The sequence below is a fragment of the Mus musculus genome, chromosome X (genome assembly GCF_000001635.26).
Source record: "Mus musculus strain C57BL/6J chromosome X, GRCm38.p6 C57BL/6J".
NCBI classification, from domain to species: Eukaryota; Metazoa; Chordata; class Mammalia; order Rodentia; family Muridae; genus Mus; species Mus musculus.
In genome coordinates, this window is record NC_000086.7 from 138,418,081 (window position 1) to 138,443,955 (window position 25,875).

The 25,875-nt window shown below is 38.6% G+C and overlaps 1 protein-coding gene and 1 non-coding gene across 2 annotated transcripts in view; one reads left to right on the forward strand and one right to left on the reverse strand.

Moving 5' to 3' along the window:
* The window catches only part of Il1rapl2 (interleukin 1 receptor accessory protein-like 2), a 1,278,324-nt gene that overhangs the window by 847,327 nt on the left and 405,122 nt on the right, over positions 1-25,875 (forward strand). The window lies entirely within an intron of this gene.
* On the reverse strand, positions 4,635-4,737 carry Gm23958. Its single transcript, XR_003953153.1, has one exon. It is a non-coding gene; the product is annotated as a U6 spliceosomal RNA (small nuclear RNA).

Here is a 25,875-nt window from a genome sequence, read left to right on the forward strand (position 1 = left end):
TGCTATCCTCCACAGACCCAAAGAAGTAAAACAAGAAGGAATAAACAGAAGAGGATGCTTGAATCTTATTTAGAAGGGCAAATAAAATAGTCATAAGTGGCAGATGGGAGAGGGAGGGAACTGAGTAAGAGAGGGGTTGAGGAGAGGAATGGGTAGGTTCAGGGTCAGGTATGGAGAGGGACAGGAGAGATGGCCATGAGAATGAATGTAAATCTGCAACTGATAGGAATGTGGAGGTGAGAAGTACCTTCAAGATAAGTCAAAGACGTGGGATAAGGGAGGTGCCCAGGAATCAATGGGGGTGACTGTCCTTCAACCCAAAATGTATCCTGTTTACAAGAAACACAAGCATGGGGCCTGGAACAGAGACTGAGAGAATATCCAACCAGTCTTGGGTCCATTTTTGTTCCTGTAGTTGCTGTAGACAGGACAAATTTTGGGTGAAGGTTTTAGGGGTGAGTTCGTATCTTTATTCTTCTGTGAATACTGCCTGGCGATAGAAGGTAGCCACTTCAGGCTCCATATCTACCACTGCTAGGAGTCTCCGGTAGAGTCATCCTCTTTGACTCTCTGTTAAGTCTTTTTTTTTTTTTAGGTATTTTCCTCGTTTACATTTCCAATGCTATCCCAAAAGTCCCCTATACCCACCCCCCAACTGTTAAGTCTTAGAGATGCTCCCTCACCCTGGGCTGTTGATAATTTCCATTTACTCTCCTGGCTTGCTCTGTCCCAGGCTCTCCCTCTACCTGATCCCAACTCCCATTTCCATCTCCATTTCCTCTGCCACTTAGCTCTCTACCTCTGTCCACCTCTGATGACTATTTTATTTTCCCTTCTGATCTGAGTGAAATTCAACCATCCTCCTTTGAGACCTAGTTAATTAACTTCTTTTTGGTCTGAAGAATGTAGCATAGGTATTTTACACTTTATAGATAATATCTACTTATCAGTGAGTACATATAATGCATGTCCTTTTGGAACTGGGTTACCTTACTCAAGATGATGTTTTCTGGTTTCATTCATTTGCCTGCAAATTTTATGATGTCTTTGTTTTTAGTAGCTGAGTAGTATTCCATCATGTAAGTGAACCACATTTTCTTTTTCTGTTCAGGTCACTGACAGAAACAACCTAAGGGTGGAAGGATTTATTTTACTCAACAGTTTCAGTCCACTATGGTGAGAATAGTGCAATAGAATATCTCATATCAACAAACAAGTAAGCAAACAAATACGACAAAACAGAGAAAGAGAGAATAGAGGAAATGGCCAAGGCAATATACAGTCCTGTGATGGTTTGAATATGTTTGAGTGTGGCACTATTAGGAGGTGTGGCCTTGTTGCAGGAAGTGTGTCACTGTGGGATGTGCTTTGAGACCATCTTCCTAACCACATGGAAGATAGTCTTCTGTTTGCCTTTGGAACAAGATGTAGAACTCAGCTCCTTCAGCAGGATGCCTGCCTGAATGCTGCCATGCTCCTGCCTTGATTATAATGAACCTGTAAGCCAGCCCCAATTAAATGTTGTCCTTTATAAGAGTTGCCTTGGTCATGGTTTCTCTTCATAGCAGTAAAACCCTAAAACATATCTTTGTTTGGTTTGGTTTGGTTTGGTTTGGTTTTTTGGTTTTTTTCGAGACAGGGTTTCTCTCTGTAGCCCTGGCTGTCCTGGAACTCACTCTGTAGACCAGGCTGTCCTCGAACTCAGAAATCTGCCTGCCTCTGCTTCCCAAGTGCTGGGATTAAAGGTGTGTGCCACCACTGCCCGGCGCTAAGATATATCTTAAGACCCTATTCCTATCAATTTACTTCCTACAACTGGGCTGGATATTGAACTCATCAAGCTAAAAAACTCTTCAAGAAAGCACTGAGAAATAATCCTTATCAGATTTAGCAATAGAGAAATTAAGGAGTGAAACAAGAAGCATCATAAATGTTCATTGAGCAGAGGCTATGGAATGAGATTGTGGAATTTTAAGAAAGCATGAAGGAAAAGGAAACAAGATTCTACCGCCCCTTCAATAGGTGGGATTTTGTTTATTTCAGGATTGGAGATACAAGAGTTTGACCATTGTGGCTGGAAGCAACTTGGTGCACAGAGATATTTTTATCCTGGAAGAGAAAGGGGAGTTAATTGTAATGCAAATGCTTATGAAAATCTGAAAGTAGTAGGGTACATTGCACAAAGAGTTTAGGAAGACTTTTATATATAACTAAAAGAATGAAGGAAGAATATGGAAGAATAAGCATGCTTTAATTTTCTACTTATAAAACTCCTTACTAGTTACTATTATTTTCTCAGTAAAGTATATCATGGTCTCAACCAGGGATCTCTCCTTGCACAAAAAGGAATAGATAAGAAGAAAACAATGAAGCTATACTCATAGTCTATGAAATAAAGGACCTACTAAGGACAGCAGAACAGTAAGATACTTAGATTTTGGACAGATTATTTCAACTGCCTAGGTTTCAGCATCCTTTGTCATTAAAAGTGTATCATAGGATATTGTTTAAAGTTTAAATTGTGAAATTTGATGTACAATAGCCCAATCTTCAATACTTTGAAAGAATTTATAAACCTCAGGGACAAAATTTACAAATTAATGCATGTTTTGGTGGAGAAAAATACATGAAAACTCAATAATTCATCCTAATTAGCTTTTATTTGTGTTCTCTTTGTTTCAGGTCAAAGTATTAAATGTATAATTTTATTTTTATAATTTCTATCTTAATTAGTAATTATGTAATAATATCTTTATAAAATTACATTTACTCCATCTTCATATTTCCATCTCTACACAGAGAGATGGATAAAATGATGCTTAATAAATATTAATAAAATATTTTATGTTATGAAGTTTAAAATTTTAGTTGTTTGAAAATTATATATATAAATGAATATATAATTTATACATACATATATTTGTATATATGTGTGTATATAAAGTGCATCTCAGTTATATTCATTTGCTCCTTCTAGATTCTCCCAAATATATCCTTTTTTAAATTTAAATTATTTTATTTACTTATATTCCAGGCATTGCCTTCCCTCAGTCCCCTCTTCCACAGTTCCTCATCCCATTTCTCCTCCCCTTTGCCTCTGAGAGGGTTCTTTCCTTCACCACCACTAGACATCATCCTTGTCTGGGACCTCAAGTCTCTAGAGGATTAGGTACATCTTCTCCCACTGAGGCCAGACCAGATAGACCTCTGCTATATGTGTGCCAGGGACTTGGGACCAGCCAGTTTATGCTCCTGGTTGGTGGTTCAGACTCTGGGAGCTCCCTGGGCTGTGGGTTAGTTGAGACTGCTGATCTTCCTTCCTATGGGTCACTCTTTCTTTCAGCATTTTTAATACTTTCAGTAATTCAACCATAGGGGTCCCAGATTTCAGTCCAATGGTAAGTATCTGCACCTATCTTAGTCAGTGCTGGTAGGGCCTCTCAGAGGACAGTCATGCTAGGCTTCTGTCTGTAAGCATGCCATAGAATCAGTAATATTGTCAGGCCTTGGCACCCACCCCTCCCCCTATGAGATGAATGTCAATTTGGGCCAGTCATTGGCCCTCCTTTCCTTCTGTCTCTTCTCCATTTTTTTCCCTGCAGTTCTTTTAAACAGGAACAATTCTGGGTCAGGAATTTTGACTGTGGGTTAGTAACCCTGTCCCACTATTTGAGACCCTGCCAATCTACTGGAGGTGGACTCTTAGAATTCCCTTTCTCCGATGTTCAGCATTTTGACTAAGGTTGCCCCCAATGAGTCCTGAGAGTGTCTCACCTCTTCTGCCTCTGGTATTCTCTAGAGGGTCCCCCACCTCCCACTCCCAGAGGCTACTTATTTCCATTTATTCTCTTGACCCTCTGAGCTTCTCTCCTGTCCCCTCCCACCATATCTGATCCTGTTTCCCTTTCCTCTCCCCCTCTCCTCTCCCTCCAAGGTTCCTCCCTTCCTCAGCCTCCAGTGATTATTTCCTTCCACCTTCAAAGTGGGATTGAAACCTCCTCACTTGGGCATTTCTGCTTCTTACTCTTCTTACAGTCTGTGAGTTGTATCTGTACACTTTTGCCTAATACCACTTATCAGTGAGTACATACCATGCATGGCCTTTTAGGTCTGAGTTACCTTCCTCAGGATATTTTCTAGTTACATCCATTGCCTGCAAAAGTCATGAAGTCCTCATTTTTAATAGCTGAATAGTATTCCATTGTGTAAATGAACCACATTTTCTGCATACACTCTTTGATTGAGGGACATCTGGGTTGTTTCCAGCTTCTGGCTATTACAAATAAGGCTGCTATGAACATGGTAGAGTCCATGCCATTGTGGTATGATGGGGCATCATTTGAGCATATGCACAAGAGTAGTGTAACTCCGTCTTCAGGTATATCTATTTCCAATTTTCTGAGGAATCTCCAGACTGATTTCCAGAGTGGTTGTACCAGTTTGCAATCCTACCAGCAATGAAGGAGTGTTTGTCTTTTACCACATCCTCCAAACATATTATTTTAACTTCTCTTCCTTTCATGTGTAACCTACTTGGATCAATTGGTGCTTCCCATATGCAAATGGCTGTGGGAGTCATCCACTGACCTATACGAAGCCTATCAGTCACCATATCCTCAAAGAAAAGTCAGAAAAAATATATAGAATGTTTCATGAACTTGCATGTCTTCCTTTCCCGGAGCCATGTTATTTTTCTCTTTATCATTTTAATTTTAGTGTAAGTTCTGCGAAGTGAGCATATGATGAAGTATTATAGGAATATGTTTGGTATTTAATTTTTAGTTTGCATTTTTTTCTGTATTTTAGGAGTTTTGTCATAAGATAGTTCTTCTATAGAACAGTAACCTTTTATTGTTTCTTGTTTAGAATGACAATAAACAAAATAAAGCCACGAATGAAAGGGACCTGCTCTATTCCTTAGAACATATGAACATGTTAGGTTACATAGGTGACAGTGAATTACAGTGCCTAAACTACACACCTGAAGACATAGAGATCACAATAGCTTACAAAGATGATTCCAGTGAGTTTATAAGAAAAAAAAAAGCAGAAGTGAGAAGATGAGAAAGATAGCAAAAGGAAATAGATTTGACCTGATAAGATTTGCTTTGCAGGCAGAGTAATGATAAAATAAAAGCAGAAAATGTGCGTGGAAGCTGGAAATGTAAGGGAATCAATTCATTCCTAGAGGTTCTAGAAGGAAAATATCCTAGACAACACCTTGGTATTAATCCACTGAGCCTCATCTTAGAACCCTAACATCCACAACTATAGCATAACATATTTTTGTTAAAGTAACTGGCTTTGTGATGACTTGCTGTACAGAAGCCATAGGATATAAATACACTTTCTTTTGCTCATTCTTCTATAATTTATTTTTCTACCCACCTGGCAAAGTTAGTTTTACAGACTTGGATTGGCTGTTATGATAACAACTAGACACATAAGGCAAATGAACACATAAAATGTGTATATGATCTTCTATCCATGTAAAAATATATGCAGGATCTTGTAACCTTTGCATAGAAATGTCAAAAAGATATTTCTTCATTTTAAATGTTGGCTTTATGTTAGAATAGTATTTTTAAATATATTAAGTAAATTAAAGTTTAATTTCATACATCCCATTTTTATTTATTTTTTTACTGTGGGTTAGAGAACTCAAAGTAATTTATGAAATTCACATTATACTTATATTACTCAGTACCAATATAACAGATGAGTAGAATACTATTTCTGTATATCAAATCCTTCAATTTTATCCTAACTATATCCAAAAATTAGTTTGAACTCTTTTACTTGATCATCTATGGTTTTTGTATCTTCCTTCTTCTGACGCCTGCCATAGCATTTTGCCTTTTCTACTCTATCATTATAGGCTAAACTCATTTCTGCTAGGGTCTTTCTGAATGTTGTTCAAGAGGTTCAAGAGATCCCTCATTTCACTCTATATCTAACTGCAACTTCACATTCTTCTCAGCTTAAGTATGATGCAGTGACATCTTTTGTGTTCCCCCATTCTTAGCACTATACTTCTGTATTTAATTGTGCTTTTCATAAATAATGAGGAATCAATTTTAATTTTTTTCTTTAAAAATGATCAGTTTGGGGCTGGAGGATACCTCATCAGTTAAGAACACTGGCTGGTGTACCAGAACATCTTGGTATGATTCTCAGCACCAATGCAGTAGCTCAGAACTTTAGTTCCAGGTGATCTGGTATCATCTTCTGCCCTCTATGGGCACTTCACAAATATGGCACATAAATTTTCATGCATTACACTCATATCCATAAAATAAATATATTAGTTAACAAATAATCAGTTCAGTGTCTACTTTACATACAATTATGACTTAAGACTATACATGGCATAACTATTTGGGTAAATATTAAAAATTGTAAAATGATCCAATCAGATGTTGAATAAATAAGGAGATTGTAAATTATAATAAATTACACAAGAATTATTAGTCTTAAAATAGTAGCAGGCAACAAATTGATGGGTTATTTAAAGAGAAGATCGTGAAGGTGAGTGTGGGCAAGTAAGGAGATGGATCCACGAATAATTAGGAGGATAAGAAGGGGGTAAATATGATCAAAATATCCCTAAAAATTAATAAAAATCTTTAAAAATAATAGAAAGAAAAGAGTGAGGATAGGAAGGAAAAAGAGAAATTAAAGGAAAAAATAAAGAAGAAAAGGAAGCAATTTTTAGTGTCCTGGTTGTGTTTTGTCAACTCAACACAGCCTGAGGTCTCTGTGTAAAAGTAAACATGGTTGAGAAGATTGACCTGTGGCAACATTTATGCCACCCCTGGGGAGGCTGCAGTATATAAGAAAGCAGACTGAACAAGCCAGGGGGAACAAGCCAGTAACTTTTACTCTTCCATAGCTTCTGTTTCAATTCCTGCCTCCAGACTTCTGCCTTGATTGTCTGCTGTCTTCTCTTTATTATATATTGTAACCTCAGAGGAAGAATAAAAACCTTACTTCCAAAAATTGCTTTTGATCACTGTTTTATCACAGCAACAGAAAACAACAGGATACCCAGAATCTGCAGTGTTGCTTTTAAACCATTGGAGATGAATAGCCCAATAATGTATTGACTTTATAACAGAAAACAACTTCTTTATTAGAAGTTATATTTCAATTTCTTCTTGTTAAACAGTTTGCTGGTCACTCAGGTTTATATTTGTCTTCCCTAAAGCACAATTTCAATTTCTACAGAGAAGGGACATGTGGCACTAAAATAAAAGAATGACAGAGAAAGGTAAAATGTTAATTGACATTACTATATTTTGAATGTTTCCTGTATTCTTTTTTAAAAAGAAATTATTTATTTAATCACTTTACATCACAATCCCAGATCCCTCATCTCCTCCCAGTCCCGCTTCACACACAGCTCCTCCTTCCATTCCCCCATATCCTTCTTCTCTATGAAAGGGAGGATCCACTCTGTACCAACCCACTATGGCACCTTAAGTCACTGTAGGACTAAGCATATCCTCTCCCACTGAGGCCAAGACAAGGCATCCCAGTTAGAGGAACAGGACCCACAGACAGGCAACAGATTCATGGGAAGCCCCTGCTCCACTTGCTGGGAACCTTCATGAAGACGAAGCTGCACATCTCCTAGATATGTGAAGGAGGCCTTGGTCCAACCCATATATATATACTTTGTATGGTGGTTCAGCCTCTGAGAGTCTCAAGGGTCTAGGTTATCTGACTCTGTTGGTATTCTTGTGGAGTTCATATTCCCTCTGAGTCCCTCAATCTTTTCCCCAACTCTTCCTTAAGATGCCCTGAGTACCACCAAATATTTGGACCTCTGTATCTGTTTTGGGGAGCTCCTGAGTAGACCCCTCAGAGGACAATTATGCTAGGCTCCTGTCTGCAGGCATAATGGAGTATCATTAAAAGTGTTAAGGATTGATTCATGCCTGTGGGATGAGTCTCATGTTGGGACAGTCATTGTTTGGTCATTCCCTTTGTCTCAGCTCCATCTTTGTCTGTACAGTTGCTATAGGCAGGACACATTATGGAAGAAGGTTTTATGGGTAAGTTATCCCTCTACTGTTCTATGGCGAATACTGCCTGGATACAGGAGGTAGTCTTTTCAGGCTCCATATCCCCCACTGCTAGGAGTCTCAGATAGAGTCTCTCTCATAGACTCAATGGAGGCTCCCCCATCTCTAGGCTCTAGCAAGTTCTAGAGTTGCCCATCACTCCACAGCTGGCCTCAGATTTTCATTCTCTCCTAAGCTATCCCTACACTTGATCCCCCACCTACTTTTTACCTCCCTATCCCCTCTCCCATCCAGTTCCCTCCCTATACACTACCCACTTCCTTTTCTCCATCCATATCTGATGTCTGTTTTATTTACTCTTCAGAGTGAGATTCAATCATTCTCTCTTGGACCCTCCTTATTTAGCTTCTTTTGGTCTGTGGATTGTATCATGGGTATCCTGTACTTTGTGGCTAGTTTCAACATATAACTGAGCACATACCATACATGACTGTCTAGTCCTGGATTACCTCACTTAATTTCATACATTTGCCGAAAATTTTCATGATGTCTTTGCTTTAGCTTAGTAGTATTCCATTATGTAAATGAAACACATTTTCTTTATCCATTCTTCAATTGAGGGGAATCTGCTTTGTTTCCAGTTTCTGGCTACTACGAACAAAGCTGCTATGAACACAGTTGAGCAAGTATGGAATGGTAGAACATCTTTGGGTATATGCCCAGAATTTGTATAGCTGTTTCTTGAGATAGAGCTATTTCCAATTTTCTGAGAAACTGCCAAATTGATTTCCAGAGTGATTGCACAAGTTTGCATTCCGACCATCAATGGAGGACTGTTCCCTTTGTACCACATCCTCGCCAGCATGTGTGGTCACTTAAAATTTTAATCTAATGGCTGTAAGGTGGAATCTCAGAGTTGTTTTGATTTGCATTTCCCTGATGACTAAAAATGTTGAACATTTACAGAAGTGATTATTGGAGTACATATAGAGTATCTGGTGGAACTTGCTGCTGCTGGGTTTGCTCTCATCTGTTCTTAAAACTGAAATTTATTTATTTCCCATTGTAAAAATATTAAGAGGTGACAACTTTAAGAGGATATAAAAGCTAGATATTGGGAGGAGAGGCCCTTGTTCTTGAAAAGATTATATGCCCCAATACTGGGGAATGCCAGGGCCTATAGACTCATGCTGCTCTGCTCCCCAACCCACCCACTCCTGCTTCCTGGCCCTGGCATTCCCCTGTACTGGGGTATATAATCTTCACAAGACCAAGGGCCTCTCCTCCCAGTGATGGCAGACTAGGCCATCCTCTGCTATATATGCAACTAGAGACACAGCTCTGGGGGTGGGGGAGGGTACTGGTTAGTTCATAATGCTGTTCCTCCTATAGGGTTGCATACCCCTTTAGCTCCTTGGGTACTTTCTCTAGCTCCTTAATTAGGGGCCCTGTGTTCCATCTGATAGATGACTGTGAGCATCCACTTCTGTATTTGCCAGGCACTGGCATAGTCTCACAAGGGACAGCCTTATTAGGGTCCTGTCAGCAAAATCTTTCTGGCATATGCAATAGTATCTGGGGGTTTGGTGGTTGTATATGGGATGGATCCTCAGGTGGGTTAGTCTCTGGATGTTCCTTCCTTCCATCTCAGCTCCGAACTTTGTCTCTGTAACTCCTTCCATGGGTATTTTGTTCCCCAATTCTAAGAAGGAGCGAAGTATCCACACTTTGGTCTTATGAGTTTCTAATAAAAGGTTAACTCCAAGCCCTATCAAATCCCTTTTGAATGTATGCCCACTTACCATTCTTTAAAAGGATCTATTTTTTTTTGTATATGAGTATTTTCCCTGTATGTGCATTTGTGAACCATGTGCATACAGTGCCCACAGAGGCCTAAAGAAAGTGATGGATCCCTTGGAATCACTTTTCTCGATGGCTATGAAGTGTCCTAGAAACTAACCTAGGTCCTCTGGAAGGGCAGCCAGTGCTCTTAACTGCTGAACCATCTCTCCAAGTCCCACTAACCTTTCTCATGATGCTGTAATGCATCATAGAAACACTTACCTGATGCTAAACCCACAGTTTTGAAGTTCTCAGCATCTAGAGTCAATAAAGTCAAGTAAATTTCTGTTACTTATAAATTACAGTTTATAATATTATGTCATAGGACCAGAAAATATACTAAGGCTGGAAAATATTTTTAAAAACACAAATGGACCAATAGGAAACATTTTTTTGACATTCTATTGGTAACTTTAGTTTCCTAGTGGTCATGTTGTTCTTATGAGTTTTACAGCCCAATAAGTCACTCCCCAGTCCATGCCTAGCTGTTAATCAGCCCACTCTTTGGAAGATCCAATGCACAGCTCTGGAAGGTCATCATTGCTGTGGCTTCTTCTTCAGAAGTTGGTGTTTTGTATCTCTTCAGTTCTTCTGGCTCCCACAGTTTTTCCTATCTCTATTCCCCAGTATTAGTCTGAGCTATTGAAATAGGATTCATGTCTTTCTTAGAGCTAAGTGTTCAACTTGTTCTCCATAATATCAAGAACTTTTTAAGTCATTTAGCCGCATATCTTATAATCATGGATTGATAGATGTGAGAATGCCGTTACAAAGCACGAGGTTGAAAAAATAGTGTGATTCACTATTTGAAAACTGGTTGCTGCAAAAGACAAAGCTTGGAGAGATTTCAGGCAGTCTCAAATCTATCTGCAGTCATTCTGTGTACCTGTCTTAGGGTCTTGTGCAATCCATCACATTCTAGTGAGTATTTGTACAATCTGTTATTTCCCCCTCCCTGCTGCAGGTGAAGCTGTCCAGAGATTCAAATCCACTCAAGAATGTTAGTTTTTGCAACACCAAGTTAAAATATTATTTCCCTTAGTGTAATGTTTAGACACACACACACACACACACATATAATTGCTCCAAGATTTCTGCATATTTTTTTCTAATAAGAAATGTAGGGCTTTTTTTTTTTCCTGATAAAATCTTAAATGACCTTAAAGTGAATTTTCCTACCTTCCTATCTTTCCAATAATAGATTCTGACGTAAAGTTAACCTTCTCATTAGCATTTTAATAGCTAAAAAATCTATCATCCACTTATTAGTGAATTATAATCTGCATTTAAGTAGGAAAGTTGTAAAGAAAGCAACATAAAAATTACATTTAAAAAGTTGTTTTTCTTGCTTTTGTTATTGTGTTTCCCTGTGGCATAAACATTTTATGTCTTTTTAAGAAGGCTTTTTAGAAAAAGCCTTTCCTTTTGAAGTTACTGAATTAATTCTCAAGCAACTGTTAACAGCATCAGTTCTCTAACTGGAGCATGCACAGTCTAATGTGGTATTAGAAAAATGCTTTACATGATATGATGCTTTCAGGAGCAAGACAGATTTGCTTATTTCAACTTCAAGAAAACAACATGATAAGCCTTTTAGCTTCTCTATGTTAATAATCTTTAGATATGCATATAGATACAGATGTATCAGGCAGGATAGTTTAAGAGTAGAAGAGTGTCATTGCTAGGAGATGCTTTGTACTCAGTAAGCCACATGGCAGTCCTATCACATGGAAAATTACTGTCTTCTGCTTCATTGGTCCTCTTAGCCCATGCATATATACCATTTTGTTTCTATCATGACAGCCAAAGTGTTTTCGCCTTTGCCTCTCTACCTGCTCTACTCAGGGTGTTTCCAATGACATAGCTGAATTTGCATGTGTCTTTTATCATATGTTAAATCTCTAGCCTTATCTAGACATTCAATTTTTTTCTGTACTTCAGTATTTGTTTCTGGAAAGGACATAATGATAGGATTGTGATGAAGATGAAAAGTAACCAGTGTATGAAGATGAAAAGTAGCCAGTGTAACATACATTTTGTCATAATTGCTAGTGGTGGTTGCAAGCTAGTCTTTTAAATTGTGCTACGAATGCTAGCTTTTCTGATTTTCTAATACCAGCCTTCTAAATCACTTGTGTTTATTAAAGCAATTCCCCAATGCATCCTCCTTCCATGTCCTTACTAGATTAAATGGGAGAGTGTGCCATTTCTGCCTCAGCTTCATTAGCTTCTCATTGTTATGAGGAAGATACCTTTGATTAGTGCTATCTAAATTCTAAATATAATATATCTTAAAATGCAGTAGTACATCAAACTGTTTTCTTGAATAAGCCCTCTATTTCCATTAAACATCACCACCCAAGCCACTATTTCTTAAGAGTTTGTTCTCAGTTTCCTCCCCTAACCTAAGTCATGCTATCTAACCTCCAACTTACAAGTTGTACCACTGGTTTTCTTCTTTCTTCCACATCTAGTTCATTTCATTCACAATTAGCAAGTCCTTCATGAGCAGGCACCCCTATACTAAGAAGTCAGAAGTAAAGAGAGCTCGTAAGAAACAAAAGCATTCATATTCACGTGCTCCCTCCAACCAATAAAATCATGAGTCGCTGCTTCTTTTTATTGCTGATACAGAAATTGTATTTCTATGAGATTTAACTGATACTATTACAAAGTCCTGCAAGAAGTCCCTCAACCACACTTGTGGAAGCTGTCCCTGAATCTCTTGCCTACCTGTCTGTGGATCTTTTTTTTTAATATAACCTATCTTTCATTTTATATATATATATATATATATATATATATATATATATATATATATATATATATATATATATACATACATATATATATATAGACATATATATACTTTATCTTTACATTTTTAAATATTTTTATTAGGTATTTATTTCATTTACATTTCCAATGCTATCCCCCACACGCTCCCCCACCCACTCCCCCACCCACCCACTCCCACTTCTTGGCCCTGGCATTCCCCTGTAATGAGGCATATAATGTTTGCACGACCAATGGGCCTCTCTTTCTACTGATGGCCGACTAGGCCATCTTCTGATACATATGCAGCTAGAGACATGAGCTCTGGGGGTACTGGTTAGTTCATATTGTTGTTACACCTGTAGGGTTGCAGATTCCCCCAGCTCCTTGGGTACTTTCTTTAGCTCCTCCATTGGGGGCCTTCAATAGCTGACTGTGAGCATCCACTTCTGTGTTTATTAGGCCCTGGCATAGTCTCACAAGAGACAGCTATATCTGGGTCCTTTCAGCAAAATCTTGCTAGTGTATGCAATGGTGTCAGCGTTTGGAAGCTGATTATGGGATGGATCCCCGGATATGGCAGTCTCTAAATGGTCCATCCTTTCGTCTCAGCTCCAAACTTTGCCTCTGTAACTCCTTTAATGGGTGTTTTGTTCCCAATTCTAAGAAGGGGCAAAGTGTCCACACTTTGGTCTTTGTTCTTCTTGAGTTTCATGTGTTTTGCAAATTGTATCTTATATCTTGGGTATTTTAAGTTTCTTGGCTAATAGCCACTTATCAGTGAGTACATATTGTGTGAGTTCTTTTGTGATTAGGTTACCTCACTCAGGATGATGCCCTCCAGGTCCATCCATTTGCCTAGGAATTTCATAAATTCATTCTTTTTAATAGCTGAGTAGTACTCCATTGTGTAAATGTACCACATTTTCTGTATCCATTCCTCTGTTGAGGGGCATCTGGGTTCTTTACAGCTTCTGGCTATTATAAATAAGGCTGCTATGAACATAGTGGAGCATGTGTCCTTCTTACTGGTTGGAACATCTTCTGGATATATGCCCAGGAGAGGTATTTCCGGATAGTTCTATGTCCAACTTTCTGAGGAACCACCAGACTTATTTCCCTAAATGGAACACCTTGTCTGGCCTCAGTGTGAGAGCACGTGTCTAAAAACCTGCAGCAACTTGATGAGCCTACAGGTGGGGTTATAGGGAAAAGAGTGCGGTTTTATAGAGGGAGGCTCCCCTTCTAAAAGGAGAAGGAGTAGAATGGGGAGATTATCTGTATAAGGGGGTACTGTGAGGGGGGCTTGTATTAGGATGTAAAGTGAATCAATTAATAAATTTAATAAAAGTAAAAATGAAACAAAGAAAGAGAGAAAATTCCCCAAGAAAGAGTAGTTGTTCAGTTAACACTGGCTACACACTGCCACTAGTCATTTTTACTTTTTTGTTCATTACCATAACTCCTTTCATGTACATTCAGGGCCTCATTAATAGTATCTACTCGAGTCTCTGTGTTGAGTAGAAGCACAGATGTTTATCAGCTATGCACATGTGGAAGGATAAAGGAAGGAAACTGGGATTTGATACCTAAGAATCTTAGAGTTTTTGATGGAGAGATGATTCAGCAGCAGAGGGAGTTCAATGCTCTTGCAGAGGGCCTGAGTTGTTTCTCAGAATCCATGCCAGGAAACTCAAAACTACCTGTAAGTCCAGCTTCAGGGGATTCAATACCGTCTTTTGGCTTTTACAGCCACCCATATACATATATACATAGAGTCAGAGGAGACTACCTGTGAGTATGAATAAATAGCAATGATGTCAAATCCTATTTTCTCTTCTCTTGCACTCTGTAAGTAGCCAGACAGACATACAGTCTATATGCTTATATGTTTACTCTATAGGTTTTTAATACCTAGAACTCTCTGTCTCTAGTTTTCTGCTTTACTCTTACTCCTTTTGCAAAGAATAAACTAATAATGTCTTTTCATTGACATACTCTCTGATAGTTTCCTCCCTTGCATATGTTTTTTTAGTATTTATACATGTCTCCCTTAGAAAAATTACACTGAGCAAAATGTTTTTGTCATCCTTCCAGTTTTAATGTAAGCTTCACACTGATCAAAGTGTTAAAGCACTTCTGAAAGGGACAATACTGTCTAGCAGGGTTATAGCTACGCAGCACTTGGTTAATGGAAAAAGAATAACTGGATCAACTATTCAACTCTAAAGAGAGCAAAAGCAAATATATGAATGATTCTTAAATGTACAAGGTTCTCAAGTGCCAAGTTCAAACCCTGTTTTTCTTGGTTAAAATTCTCTACACTTTAGTCAAACTCCTCTTTTGTTTTGGAAAGCTAGTATACCATTTGACTGTCCTTGAAATTGTCAGTATCATTGCCTGTTACGAGAGGTTTCATGAGAATATAGCAAAATATTTATATGAAAACAGTTGAAAATATTCATTTGAAACAATGTAAACATGCATAATTATTCATACCAGATATGAGTTAATTGAATATTTTTAAAAGTATTTTGTAGAAAATAATCATTGATTTTTCAGAAGTACAGGACTATTGTGCTTGGTTAAATTTTCACTAATTATACTAGAATTATTTAAGATTATATCTGTTTAGTCATTCCATAGTAATTAATGGAATAACATACAAGAGAGTCCATTAAAACAATTGTCAAGGGAATAATCATAATACGCACTTGCTCAAGCATACTGTTTTGCTAAAAGTCATGCTGAAACAAGAAAATTTTGGTGTTTTATGAAATTTGGCTTGTATTATTAACACGCTACATCTTTAGAAATGTCAATGATATTCTTTGTTATAACCACTAGGAATTCATTCAGATTTTCCTGGCTTTCTAAAAAAGAAATAATAATAATGGATGAATTGTGATAGAAACATCATTCAGTATAGCAAGAATTTTACAGTCACCACATAATCAGTTACTTCAGTGTTTGTCTTCATTCTCTATGAAGGATGCCACATCTATTTACATAAGCCTCCTTCAAAACCAGAATTCTACTGAATTGAGATTGGGGATGTTGTTTGTAGTGTTCCAGAAATAAACTTGCATGCTACTATATTTTGAGCAAATGCTCCCAAACACATCCTCATGTGACGGCAACAGATGTAAAGAAAAATGCTATATTTATTTCAAACCCAGAGAAAAATGCAAGTATCAGTGCAAGTGTGTGCCAATGATTATGCACATTCTTTTGCTGACAGCTTGGTGTACAAAGCTGCTGAAGTGCAGAGTCAGCAAGTTTCACCCAGAGACAGCTCCACATTGATAGAGAAAATTTGAGTCAATAAATGAAATCAACTAGGAGTTTTTGGGTCAGTTACAGCTTTCAGCAGATGTTTCTTCACCTTGGTATTCGCTTTTTTTTTTTTTTTTTTTTTTTTTTTTACTTTGGGAGACAATCAGCATTAATATAAAATGTTATTGTCAAATTATTCACTTCTGTTCTTAACTTCTGTAAAGCAAGATTGTTGTGGAAAGAAGGAATTTTGGGGGTATTATTTTATATGTTTTTTGGGTTCTTCATTTTGTTAAAAATATTTACATTCTGAATATCTATTTATATTATTTTTTTCTTCATTTTTGAGAATTTCACAAATGTATATACAATGATGTACAATTATATCTATACTCCATTTTTCCCCTCTCACTCCCTTCATATTTCTCCAAAATGTTCCCTCCCAAATACATGTGTTTTAGTTTTGGTAACCCACCAAAGTGTGGAAAACCTACCAGTGGCCATACCTTCCATTAGAACAACCAAAAGTAAAACAAACAAACAAAAAAACCCACATGATTCTGTCTTCCTCAGCAACTAACAACTGCTAATATCTCCTCAGTAAGGAATGTGTGACCTGGAGATTACTTCTCTTATCTATGCCAAAATGTTAGCTGTCTTGATGTTATACAGATCTTTTTCAAGTAACCATAATTCCTGTGAGTTCATGAGTGTGATAGGCTTCAAAAATTATATATGTGTATGTATGTATATGTATATATATATATATATATATATATATATATATATATTTGAATATAATAGCATATTAATTGGTATTTTGAAGTCTTGTGTTAAAAATAATTCCAGGTTGTTTTTGTTCTATTTATTGAGTGTCTCAAAAAAGAAAACTTGTAATTTTAGAGAGATTAACTCATTTAGTCATTTGCTCCACTGATCCTCAAACCTGTCTATGTATTATATACAAATTAAGAGCAGTTGTTAACAATTTGATCAGCCCTAGACTCTGATATAGCTTCAGTGCCCTGGCCCCAGATCTATGTACTTGGAGGTTTTTCTATATTGTGGTGGTAGTAGGAGATGCATTGAAACCTTAAAAGATGGAAACTACTAAATCTTTGATCAGTAGGAAAGATGCCCTCAAAAGCCATTCAGATGTTTGCGATATGACTCTTGAATCCCAACAGGAAGTTCTTATAAAAGGACTGACCATCCAACCCCTGCATCCTGGTTTTGCATGGCCTTGCATAGTTTCTACCTGATATGAATTGGCACAGTAAAGTAATAACTAGCTATCCTGTTGTATGCCACTTGGACTTAACATTTAAGAAGGGCAGCCCCATGGGAAGACTAGCAGTCGCAACTAACCTGGACCCCCAAGATCTCTCAGACACTGAGCCACCAACCAGGTTGCATACACCAGCTGAGATGAGGCCCCCAACATATATACAGCAGAGGACTGCCAGGTCTGGCCTCAGTGAGAGAAGATGAACCTAACCCTTGAGAGACTTCAGGCCCCAGGGAGTGGGGAGGTCTCGTGGGGTAGGGGTGGGGATATGGACATCCTCTTACAGATGGGGGGAGGAGGTACGGGATAGGGAGCAGTCAGGGAGTGTGGACTAGGAAAGGGATGAAGACTGCACTGTATAAAAGAATTAAATAATAGCAAAAAAATGAAAATATGCAGTAAATGAACTTCCCATCTCTAGGTATTTCACTGCAGCAATGAAAGCTAATAAAAGTCTCTGTCTGAAATTTCTATTTTATAGACCTGAAAGTACTTCCAGAGTATTTACAGTAATTTTTTGGATTCATCATTCCAGGGTTACTAAGCTATTACGACCCTTTGACCATTACCAATTCCTTAATGTGGTCATTGACAGCCCACTCCATCTGCACAAAACTTTACTTTGTAGTTCTTTAAAAATCTATTTTTAATTATTTACATGTGAGGTTGTGGCTATTATGTGTGCAGGTGCCATGAGAGGCCAGAAATTGACCTTAGACTACTTTGGACCTAAAGTTACAGGTGGTTGTGAGCTGTCTCATATAGGTTCTAGGAACTGAACTTGTGTCCTCTAGAAGAACAGCAAACCACTCTTTTTTTTAATTAGGTATTTTCCTCGTTTACATTTTCAATGCTATCCCAAAGGTCCCCCATACCCACCCCCCAATCCCCTACCCACCCACTTCCCCTTTTTGGCCCTGGCGTTCCCCTGTACTGGGGCATATAAAGTTTGCAAGTCCAATGGGCCTCTCTTTGCAGTGATGGCCAACTACGCCATCTTTTGATACATATGCAGCTAAAGACAAGAGCTCCCGGGTACTGGTTAGTTCATATTGTTGTTCCACCTATAGGGTTGCAGTTCCCTTTAGCTCCTTGGGTAATTTCTCTAGCTCCTCCATTGGGGGCCGTGTGACCCATCCAATAGCTGACTGTGATCATCCACTTCTGTGTTTGCTAGGCCCCGGCATAGTCTCACAAGAGAGAGCTATATCTGGGTCCTTTCAGCAAAATCTTGCTAATGTATGCAATGGTGTCAGCATTTGGAAGCTGATTATGGGATGGATCCCTGCATATGGCAATCACTAGATGGTCCATCCTTTCGTCACAGCTCCAAATTTTGTCTCTGTAACTCCTTCCATGGGTGTTTTGTTCCCATTTCTAAGAAAGGGTAAAGTGTCCACACTTTGGTCTTCACCTGAGGAATACCAAATGGCAGAGAAGCACCTGAAAAAATGTTCAACATCCTTAATCATCAGGGAAATGCAAATCAAAACAACACTGAGATTCCACTTCACTCCAGTCAGAATGGCTAAGATCAAAAATTCAGGTGACAGCAGATGCTGGCGAGGATGTGGAGAAAGGGGAACACTCCTCCATTGTTGGTGGGATTGCAAGCTTGTACAACCACTCTGGAAATCAGTCTGGCGGTTCCTCAGAAAATTGGACATAGTACTAACTGAGGATCCCGCAATACCTCTCCTGGGCATATATCCAGAAAATGTCCTAACCGGTAAGAAGGACACATGCTCCAATATGTTCATAGCAGCCTTGTTTATAATAGCCAGAAGCTGGAAAGAACCCAGATGCCCCTCAACAGAGGAATGGATACAGAAAATGTGGTACATTTACACAATGGAATACTACTCAGCTATTTAAAAAATGAATTTATGAAATTCCTAGGCAAATGGATGGACCTGGAGGGTATCATCCTGAGTGAAGTAACCTGATCACAAAGGAACTCGCACAATATGTACTCACTGATAAGTGGATATTAGCCCAGAAACTTAGGATACCCAAGATATAAGATACAACTTGCCAAACACATGAAATTCAAGAAGCAAACCACTCTTAAACCCTCAGCCACATCTCCCTTCTCAAATTGAAAGTTCTTTAATGTTAAACCAAAGTTCCAGAACTATCCCCCAATAATAGACACCTATCCATTTCATTGTAAACAATGCATATTTACATATATACTTGATCCATCTAGGATTCCTTCTTTTTCTTGTCTCAAGACCAAAGGAGTGTACGTAACATGCAACACAGTTGCAGTGCAAAGCTACATTCATATCAGAAATATAAAATCAGCAGTTTCCTTAATTCTTGGGCATGCGGCATGAGACAGTCCTTTCACCAATGGCTTCCTATAATTTGCATCACAGTTAAGTATTTAACATGAACGTGTTTTAAATCATTGATAGCAAATTTCTCTCAATATCGGGACTCTTAAGAAATGTGATTGAAATGGCCCATTAGCCTGTTATCAGTGTTTCAACCACGCTGAGCCACTGCCCCAGGCTTTTGCTGGACAGAAATGGCACCATCTACCTGCAGGCAGATATGGCTCAGAAATCCTTGTCAAAATGGTATAACTGAGGAAACGAGCAGTTACATGAGTGGCATTGGTGGGAGGAATAGGATCATACAGAGCATTTAGATTGAAACTGGGAGAAAATATCTGGGGGCAAATTTGGTAAACAGTGAATGGGAGGACTGTAAAGTGACAAGCTGTTGCTTCCCACCTCATCTTCCCTTCCAGTAAGCTTATCTCTTGCTTAACTCTGTTCACAGCGCTGTCATGCCTCGTGATACTTTGGGAAACCACCCAGGGGTGTCCTATTTTAGTGACCAGCTGGGTGTGGAGAGACATGCTGTTTACTCTGAGTCTCTCTCCAACTGAGCCACCAGAACAGGGTCAGACTTGAAAGAAATCCAGGGCAGCAAATAGTCTGCCCTGACAGATAAACCGGAGTCCTCAGTTCCAGAGTTCAGCCAGCCTGGCTGTGAGAAATTTAAACTTCAGCTTGTTCCAGAGAAATGTCACAACCCAGAGCCCTAACTGAAGACAACAATATGACTCATCCCAACTCTTCGCTGGCCATCCCAGATTGGGGTTTAGTGTGAAGGTGAATTTCTAGGTTCAAGTCCTAACAACATTCTGTGCAGAATAATACTAGGGAGGTAGATGCTTTTTTTTTTTTTTTTTTCCTTAAGCACCCAGCAGACTCGTGACAAAGACATGAAGGAGAAGAAAAATAGTGAAATGGGAAAAACTGGTGAGAGCAGGGAAGAATAAAGAAAAGGGAAATTGAGGATATAGGAAAGGGAAGGAATTTAATTTAGAAGACTGGCTGCCTCCCCTCTAGGAATTGTCAGAACTGCAGCTGCACTCTTAACTATTTTTTCCTGTCCTTAAGCAGACTTTTGTGGATAAGTTGCAAAAAGTTTGAAAAGAAATGTCACTAACCAGCTTTTTGCTTCCACGGGACTATCCTTGCCTCCATTCCTGTTTTTCTTTTGCTATTCTGTGAGCATGCCCATTATCTAGAGGAACGGCAGCTGACAGAGCCAACTGACCTTGTCTCCTCCAACTCCTAATTATTCTCATGAGAATGGCATTTTGAATTTATTATGTCAGGGAGGGGAAAACAAGAATGAAAGTTTGCTGCCTGTGATCATCAATAATTTTCTGCTCATAATTTAGATCATTTCAATAAAAAATACTAAAAAAAGATAGATTGTTTGAGAGGGTGATAGAGATGGAATTACTAGAGAAGGAGTGGAATAGGAAAATAGGGGAAGTGTGTGGAATGTAAAACTTTATATGTGTGTGTTTGTGTGTGTATGTATGTATATATAATTAAATAAGAAACTTCTTTTTTTTCTTTCTTTTATTTCTTAAAATTTGAGTGCATCGAAAAAGAGAACTTTTAATTTTAGAGAGAGTAATTTATGTAGTCATTTGCTCCACTGATCCTCAAACCTGTCTATATGTTAATATACAAATTAAAGACAGTTGTTAGCGATATGGTCTGTCTTAGACTCTTTTAGAGCTCAGTGCCATGGCCCCAGATCTATGTACTTGGAGGTTTTTCCACATGGTGCTGGTACTAGGAGATGCCTTGAAACCTTAACAAAATGAAGATAGAAATATAATGCATCTCCTGAAAGGCATAGACTATGTAGCAGAAATTCCAGTGCTATTTTCAGTTGTTGGCGAGGGGAGTTCAGTAGACTCCTCAAAAAATACAGTCTATTGCCATTGTACTTGGTTGAATTGCAGAAGCTATTAAAAGTAAGGCCCAGCAAACATCAATGAAGGGGGGGGGGGCATGTGGAAAGACTGTAAGAGCCAGAGAACCAGGAAGTCTACTGTGATATTGAAGTGACAGGAAAACTGTAGCACTCAACAAGACTTGAATAATGATAATAACAGTAGACATGCTAGTGCTGAAGGTGGAAATCTCATGGGGCCCCAACCCTAAACAAAGGAAGCTAGCTTCAGTACCCCAACCCCAGATCTATGTAGCTTCAAGAAACTAAGAACTGGTTACAGACGAAGAGTTAGTTGTCCCACAGATGAGGCTATTAGACAGCCTCTAATAGACTATCTAATTGCAAGGGTCAGCCCTGAAATCATATAAACCGGAGTAAATGGATTCATCAGGTTGTATTTGTATATTGATACATTTGTGAAGAAATGTAGGAGGACCTGGAAGGAGTTGGAGGAGGGGGGGAAGGGAAGACAAGAGAATAGTGTAGTTATATTTCAATTATTTCTTTTTTTAAGGGAGCAACAACAAAACCATAACTAAACCAAAAATCCCCTCCCCCACCTTCAGTCAAGAGATCTCTACTACCCGTTTCTCTCAGTGACAGCACTAGCAAAAGCTTTGAGCATCTGTCTGTTTTTGGTTTCCTTTTTATTTATGGGATGCATGTGTGCCTTCCAGTAGAACGGAAGATCAGTTAGGACAGGGATTATTGACTGTGTTAGTCACTGTTTTCTATTTAATGGTCTAGAAGAGCACCTGGATATCGCAGGTACTCAAGAAAATGTACTGAATGAAGGGCTAGTAAAACTCCAGGAGCAGCCAGACGGCTCTTAAGAAAGACAGAAACCAGTAGTGTTTAAATCTCCTTGTCATTTGATGCTTTCATACCTCCTCAACTTCACAGTCTGTTCTTCCTCAGTCGTCGAATTCCTTTCCTGTTCTGTGTCCTCCCTACCCCCTCTACCTCAGGGAGTTACAAGCTCTGCAGCATTCCTTTTACCTGAGTTGTTCTCTCATGGCCTAGTAACCTCTACTGTTGGAGGTCTCAGACAAATGAATAGCCAAGTGAGAACTGCTGGATGATTACATCTAGTTGCACCAAAATAATCTACATAGATTAACTCCTCAATTTTTATTCTTTCATAGTACTGTGTGGTTGTCTTCAAACAAGCTGTGGCTGATAATCTGTAATTATATATTCACTTCCTTATTATTTGTGCTCCAGTGTGATGTCCACAAAGACTAAGACTCTGCCTTTTTCTTTTCTTTGGTATCCCCACAAAACAAGTACCATCTTTGGTACAAAACTAACACCTGAATACTTGCTGATTGCACAGGGAAAGGTGAATGATTTAATTGCCACTGTTCTTTCCTAAACTCTCACCTTGAAGCCTGATATGCTTATTAGGCTGTCTCTTTTACCTTAGTGTACCTTAGACCCCACTAGCGGAAACCTTGAATTAGAAAGGCCTGGATAACCCGAGTCACACTAGGGTGATCGGAACTGAAGATTACAAAATAATGTATTTTTAAAGGAGAAGAAACACTTTTAGTTTTATTTGTTATCCTCCAAATCGTTTCTGTACAAAGGTGGAATTTCCTTATAAACTCATTACTCTTGTAACAACAAAGACACCCTCTTTTTAAGGCATTTCTTTTAATTAAATATTTTCTTCATTTACATTTCAAATGTTATCCTCCAAAGCCCCCTATACCCTCCCCCTGCGCTGTTCCCCAACCCTCCCACTCCCGCAAAGACACCCTTTTAAAAAATAAAATCACAAATAGCTAATTCCCTGATGGTTGCCACAGTTTGCTTTAGGAACATGGCTAGTTAGGCTCAGTGACACACTTGAATTAGGTCACCTTGGGTTAGTTATCTAGGCTCTAGGATTTCCCTTACAGTGTTGAGAGAAAGGCCTTTTGCAGGGTCCTGCTCAGGCCTACTGCTGCCTGGCTTTTTAACCTTTTACCTGTTTTGGAACTGTGATACTCTGACTTTCAGCAGCTGTTGTCTCTGCCTCTAAGTGAAGCATAAGTCTATTGAGAGTGAGGAGGCTCTATAACTAGTAGGTTGGGGGGAATTTCCCCAAATGTAGCCACCTCCAGAGCTTTGTTTTCTTTTTAATATGTCCTCTTGACTTTGTATCCATCCTAGCATCACGTCTCTACACCTTCTGGAGTCCTGTTTATAACTGCAACCGGTCTGTAGGCAGACATTGCTGATTTTACCTCCTGTCAAAATCCTTAGGTTCTGTACTGTTCAGTATCATTGATTTGAATTGAATCAAACCTAAAGCTTTATTGATATCATTAGCAGGAATAAATCCCCCAAGATATATTTTCCTAGGAATAAATTGCCTTTATTTTTTTAACTTGTTTATTTTGAGACAAAGTTGCATTCTGTAGCCCAGACTGGCCAGAGAATTACTATGTAGCCCAGACTAGCCTTGACCTCACAGCAATACTCTTTCCGCAGTGCCCTGAGTTCTACAATTGAGGTCTAGGCTATCATTCCTGATAAATTCATGGCATTGACATTTTGAAAATTCCATTTCTTTGGGCCACATATAAAGATGACGAGAATTGGTCTGTGGCCTGAGACTTAAGCACTAACAACTTGGCCTATGTCAGGAACAACAAGGCACATTTATCAAGTCTGTAGCTGAGTTTTTGCTTCAGTTTCTAATTAAAATAATATATATTCAAAATTATCAGAAGTAGTTGTTGGAGGTTGGGAACATTACACAAAAGGTCTGGCTTAAAATATTGAAAATTGCATCTTAGAAAAATGAAATGAAGTGAAGACTTATGAACAAAATATTTTTCTGTTAGAAAACGAAATACAACAGATTCATCTAGTGTTGTGTGGAGCTGGTGACTCAGACACAGTTTTTAGTCAATTGAAAGTCTTCATTACTGCAGATTGGGATTGCACTCAGAACATAAGTGTACCACTGAATATCCAGAGCATGGGATGTTTGAAGGGAAAAACCTGCCACCTTGCTCTGAATTTTTGGGGTGGAGAGTGGTTCACACAAGTAAGCAATTTAACAGAAGCTAAGATAAGCAGTTAGCTGGAGGGAGGATTCTATACAAGCAAGACGTTTAACAGGAAGCTACAATAAGCTGTTATCTGGAAAGGGGTTATATAAGCAGGCAGTTTAACAGAAGCTAAGTTAAGTTAGCTTGACCTAAGGCTCCTAGAATAAAGTTGGATAAATTTCCATGGGATTCTCCATCAAGGAGATCAAATACTATGTATATGTGAAGTTGCCTCAGCAAGAGTACAAGTTTGAGAAACTTCTGCACTATCTTGGACCATCACATTATTAGTATCTAAATTTCTTTATTTTTAGAAAATAGCATAAAAATAAAGGAATCATGAAAACTGAAAGACAAATTCTCAGAGTAGAAAATGGGTTCTACTTTACAAATTAATCATGTCTCTATGAACCCTTAAAGTTTCTTACATATTGACAATCATTTTATAAGTTATAAAAATTATCTAGAAACAGACCCCAGGGACACAAATAAATATGGTAATGTGCCTTTTTTAGAGCTGAATTTCATCAAATCTCAGATTTATTCTCATTTACAGGTTGAGATTTCGCTAATACACTTTTCTTTGATCATCTAAGAATCTAATTCCTTCTGAGTCTATGACAATATCCAGATCTAGATGACTCAACTAGGTCTCTAGGGGTCATCAGATTCTACCATCACCATCCATCTCCTGTTGCAATGAGAGGAATCTTTGCCCTTTTTTATTTAGCAAGTGAAAAGCAACCAATAGTACTTATAATTTTCAACATAAGTAGTTGAGAGACAATGCAGAAATGGTTCAAAGTAGACTTGCAAGATTTAAGTCAGAATTAAATCTGTATTACATATGTTCTTGTATTAATATGAGTACCTCAAGGATATACATTTGATAGAACTAGCCATTTATGCTGTTTAGCCCCACTTTCTTTCTTTTTTTTTATTACGTATTTTCCTCAATTACATTTCCAATGCTATCCCAAAAGTCCCCCACACCCTCCCCCCACTCCCCTACCCACCCATTCCCATTTTTTGGCCCTGGAGTTCCCCTGTACTGGGGCATATAAAGTTTGCGTGTCCAATGGGCCTCTCTTTCCAGTGATGGCCAACTAGGCCATCTTTTGATACTTATGCAGCTAGAGTCAAGAGCTCCAGGATACTGGTTAGTTCATAATGTTGTTCCACCTGTAGGGTTGCAGACCCCTTTAGCTCCTTGGGTACTTTCTCTAGCTCCTCCATTGGGGGCCCTGTGATCCATCCAATAGCTGCCTGTGAGCATCCACTTCTGTGTTTGCTAGGCCCTGGCCTAGTCTCACAAGAGACATTAGCCCCACTTTCTGATTCCCAGGAT